General features: G+C 45.6%; 1 pseudogene; it reads right to left on the bottom strand.

Moving 5' to 3' along the window:
- Window positions 1–688: 688 nt before the first annotated feature.
- On the bottom strand, window positions 689–1,457 carry LOC133239756 (ubiquitin thioesterase OTUB1-like; annotated as a pseudogene).
- Window positions 1,458–5,231: the final 3,774 nt, after the last annotated feature.

Genomic DNA, 5,231 nt, shown 5'->3' with positions numbered 1-5,231 from the left:
GAGCATTCATTTTCAACTTGCTTGGATAAATACCAAGGGTTGTGATTTCTGGATCACATAAGAGTGTTTCAGTTGTGTAAGAAACTGCCAAACTGCCGTCCAAAATAAGTGTCCCATCCTGGGTTCGCCCACCAGTGGATGAGACTTCCTGTTGCTCACCAGCACAGTGTCATCACTGTTCTGAATTTTGGCCATTCTAATATGTGTGTAGTGGTTCAGTCTCATTTTTCAGGTCTTTGTTTGGCTTGGATAAGATAAATGAAGCATGGAGTGCTTAGACAACTTACCTGAGGCCACACGCTGGTAAACAGAAAAGCTGGAATCTAAGTACACTTGTTGGAACTGCAACCACATAGTCGAGGCTTGCAACCTCTTCTAATCACTGTGTCCCACCCCTTTCCTTGGAGAGACAGGTTTCCTCAAATTTGAAAGTACAATACCGTCCTGTTCCCCTTATGCACTGGCTTATATTGAAGGTAAAAGGAGATAGGGTATCTGTAAGTCCTTTGAGAATTGCAAAGCACTACGAATGTGCCAGTGCTTTTTTAAAAATCGCCACTAGCATCCCCCTTAATAAAACACGCAAGGTCGTGTGACAGGGAAGGGGGTGGGGCAGTGAAATATGATCATTTACGACCACAAAAACCCCTCTGTATGCGTTTAGCGCCTGGCAGAGGGGAGGGCAGGCCTATTCGTAGAGGGTGTCCTGGTGTCCAGGTCGGCAGAGAAGGCAGACCTTGGGCTGGAGGCCTCGGGGGGGCGTGGTGCCGCCCTCGCCGCGGCCCATGCCCTCTACTCAGCTGGAGACGCCAGAGCCAGGATGAGGATGTGGCCGCCCCCCTTGGGCGCGGGCTCCACCTCCTGCTGGCAGAGTTCCCTGATGGTCCGCCCACCCTGGATGCAGTGCTCCAAGAACTTGCTGTTCCGCTGCAGGTCGCCCGAGGGAAGCAGCTGCAGGTAGATCACCAGGTGGTCCAAGGTGCTCTGGTCACTGAAGGAGACCAGCAGGTTGGCCACTGAGGTCTGCGTCTCCACCCGCTCGTTCAGGCCCATGAACGTGTGGTGGAAATCCTCAGTTGTGAGCTCAGGGAAGCCCTGGGACACCAGGTCCTCTTCACTCTTGGCAGACACAGCCTTGAACCGCTGCGATTCCTTGCTGTCATCCAGCAACGCCTCCAAGTGGGAGAATCCAAAAGCGCGATAGAGGCAGTTTCCACCAGCCCTGGTCTTGCGGATGTAGGAGTACTTTCTGTGGCGGTCCTTGACCTTCTGTTGACAGACGTTGTTATCCTCAGTGCACTATCTGTGTAGGACCCAGACCAGAGGGTTCTGCACAACGATTTCTTGCTGAATTAGGTCTGCTGAGCCATGATGGCTTCATGGGCAAGACAGTTAACACCTTCCTTGTCGCTGCCCAATGGCTCCTGCTTCTGCTCTGGAGATTCCCCCACTGCCATCAGTAAACAGGTGGTGCTAGTGGTAAAGAACCCGGCTGCCAATGTAGGAGAGATAAGAGATGTGGGTTCAATCCCTGGGTCGGGAAGATCCCTGAAGGAGGACACAGCAACCCACTCCAGTATTCTTTCCTGGAGAATCCCATGGACCGGGAAGCCTGGCAGGCTACAACCCAAAGGGTTGCAAAGAGTTAGACATGACTGAAGCGACTTAGCATGCGTGAATATAGACAGTAACATATGTACATGTAAGTACATACAATAGGTACACAACATGTGATGTATTTGGAAAAGGTGAGATCATGTGAGTACCAGGTATAACACCAAGTACTTATGTGACTTTCAATAAATTCCCTATGCCTTTGATTCCTGATCTAGAAAATAAGATATGGCTACATTTTAACCATTACTATGTGACAAGTGAATGTGTGCTATATGTGAACAAAATAAAAATTGCAGTGTTTGTGGCTCTGTAGATGGGCAGAGGGCAAAGGAGTCTCGGTGGGTGGTAGCTGTCCATGCAAGAGGCAGGATTCAATGGGTCAAACATACAAAGACATGAGGGAAAAGAATAAAAGTGGGATGCTAAGTGAGTATTAAGTTCAGTCCATCCAGAGGAAGCATTATGATGCTTATGATGACAAACTCTACCAGAGGAAAATGATGGCTGAAGCCAGTTAGAAAGACAGCCTTCTCCTACCTGACAAATAACTGTGCTCACCTGTAATCAGATTTCCCACCAAGTGTGCAGGTGCAGCTGGAGACACTCGAGGTGTCTTCATTATTTAGCGGAATGTATTTTTTTCTTTTAGTTTCTTAGAACAAAATTATGTAACCCATTTTTATAACTATTGAATTATAACTAATCATGTTGACTATTCATTGAGTAATTGTATAGATCAGTTATCCTGGTAGATGCTGGCAATGATCCTTTCATTTCCCCTTGACGTTTATGGAGGTTCTGGATTTGTGTTAGTTTGCCACTCTATGGGCTTCCCAGGTGGTAGTAGGGGTAAAGAACCCACCTGCCAATGCAGGTAGATATAAGAGATGTGGGTTTGATCCCTGAGTCAGGAAGATCCCCTGGAGGATGACATGGGAACCTATTACACATTCTTGCCTGGAGAATCCCATGGACAGAGGAGCCTTGCAGGCTACAATCTTAGGGTTGCACAGAGTCAGACATGACTGAAGTGACTTAGCACGTACACATGCAGCTCTATATTGAATCACTGGAACTTTATGGCAATGAAATCTCTCACTTTGAAACTGATGATGTGCTATAGATGAGCATTTGTGTACATCTATGAATTGGATATTAGCTTATATTTCAACCATCTCCTTTCCATCATTCATAAAGGTAAAATCTACCATCAATTTTACGGGCAATTTTAAATATAACATTCTTCTTTTTTGTGTGCTGTAATTCTATTATGTGCATTAGAGAAATGTTTTCCCTACTCTGTTTTCAAAGAGCTTACTTTACAAAAAAAAAAAAAAAAGTTATTTTGATAGGACAGAATGCTGTGTCAATAGCTCCAAGTCCGGTACCACCGAGATTCCAGAAGCACCATTATTACTAATGTCTTAGCCCATTGAGTCTAGACAGAAAAGCTCAATAGGAGCAGACAAAGACATTGGCCTGTTTTGAGAACACACACAGAAGTATTTGGCTTGGGGAACTGGAAAAACAAAGCAGAGAGGTGAAGGGACTCAATGCTCTCTTCTGAATAAAGGACATTTCCAATGGCTTTAATTGCACCAACAGCAGATGCTTCCTATGGAAGGTTAATTTGCAAAAACACGAAATAAAATAAAGCTACTCATGAACATTTTCTCATCTAAGTCCCATTTAAAACTGAGCATCAGAGGACACTCAATTGATGCTGTGGGGATCAGGAAATGATGTGTTTGTTTTCTGCAGAGTTGTTTTATTGAAGCATCGGTTGATGGCTCACATTCTGATGGGCAGCCGGACATCCATTAAGATCTCTTCCCTAAAGGGTACAATTGCACATTCAAATACTGATCAATAAGACAGTAAGGCTTTGATTTCGCTCACAAACACTGTCAGGTCCGCCATTTGCCATGTGTTATCTAAGAGTCATTTGCATCATATTGGATATAATAATTGCTGGCATTATCAGGTGGAATATTGTAACAGAGAGTTCGTGAATATCATGCAGTGAGCTCCTGAGATACAGAGAAGGTAGGTTTGGGAAACCACAGACGATTTGCTGTTGGCTGCCAAATAGTGTTTTTGGCGGATCACTGTCACAGAACTCTGTCAGAAGTACTCTTTGGTGGACAATAAAAGATGCAAATGGCCGTTCACTCATGGAGTAATGCTCGCTTTGGATGGATTCTAAAACGTAACGTGTCATAAACATTAAACGATCAGCCTTATTTACATGGCCCCAGCTTCAGTTACTCATGGACTATTGAAGATGATTTTCAGTGGGTTGTACAGATGTGTTTCTTGATTGTGCGTTGCTGTTGTGGGTGATTGAACCTTGTCTTTCCCTAGATATGGAGGATGTAGGTTTGAACACTACCATATCCATTCAAGAAAGGATGGTGCCTAGGTGGCGTGGTTGCTGCTGGCAGGACCCGTTTCAGAGGATCAGGCACCTAGGGCAGCTGGGCCAGCCCAAACGCACGAGGGCTGCTACCAAGCAGACCCCACGCGTCAGATTCAGGGATTTCTCGCTGTCCGAGATCCCAGACCTCTCATCCTGGTCAACCTCTGCTAATTTCACCCACATGCGATCATGAACTCCAAGTCTGTTGTCAGTCTGTTCCAAGGGGAGGTTCCCTCCACACCAGCATCTGGCTTTGAACTTCCTTTCCTGTCTCATGATTGCACCAGCTTGGAACTGATGGCCATCCCTCATCATATGGACTCGCACCTCAGCCCGCCTGTGAGTTGCCTTCTGCATTCTGCTCCTCCCAACTGCTGGGCAAGAGTTTGCTCTGGCATGTCGTCTAGACATGTAATTACATGTAAGGGACACATCAAACCATTGCACACACTTTGGTCATTAGAGCTGACCCAATCCAGGCACCTATAGAAAGAAAACTTCCAGTTGAACTCATATGGAACCTGTTTGCAAATTGTGGGGCAACAAGAAAGCTCTTACCTTATACAATGTTGCTACTGCTGCTGCTGTCGCTTCAGTCGTGTCTGACTCTCTGTGATTCCATAGACGGCAGCCCACCAGGCTCCTCTGTCCCTGGGATTCTCTAGGCAAGAATACTGGAGTGGGTTGCCATTTCCTTCTCCAATGCATGAAAGTGAAGTCGCTCAGTTGTGCCCGACTCTTAATGACCCCATGGACTGCAGCTTACCAGGCTCCTCTGTCCATGGGATTTTCCAGGCAAGAGTATTGGAGTGGATTGCCATTGCCTTCCCTGTATGCAATGTTAGGGAAAGGAAAAAAAAAGGCCTAATCCAGTCTGAGGTTTCTCAGCAAATAGTATTGTGCAGTAGTGAGCAAGCCATGGAAATTGTCTTCAGGAAGAAAAATGAAATGATTTTGCAGAGCCTTTAAAGCATTGTTGATGCTGTTTAAGGTAACATCCAGGAGACCTATCTGGGAAAAAATGCTGTCATTGTTTGTAAGTCAAAAGGATGAACAGTATTTTGTGTATGTGTGTGTGTGTGTGTGTGTGTGTGTGTCTCTTAACTTTGCCCAGCAGTTTTCTCCTATGAACTTGGAGGTCTTCAAGAAGTCCCTTGGCTTTAATATTTCTTTTCTAAGCACTCATTTTCCTCAA

This window comes from Bos javanicus, chromosome 27, assembly GCF_032452875.1.
Source record: "Bos javanicus breed banteng chromosome 27, ARS-OSU_banteng_1.0, whole genome shotgun sequence".
NCBI lineage: Eukaryota > Metazoa > Chordata > Mammalia > Artiodactyla > Bovidae > Bos > Bos javanicus.
Note: the sequence above shows the minus strand (reverse complement) of the source record. Positions and strands in the feature narration are given on the sequence as shown.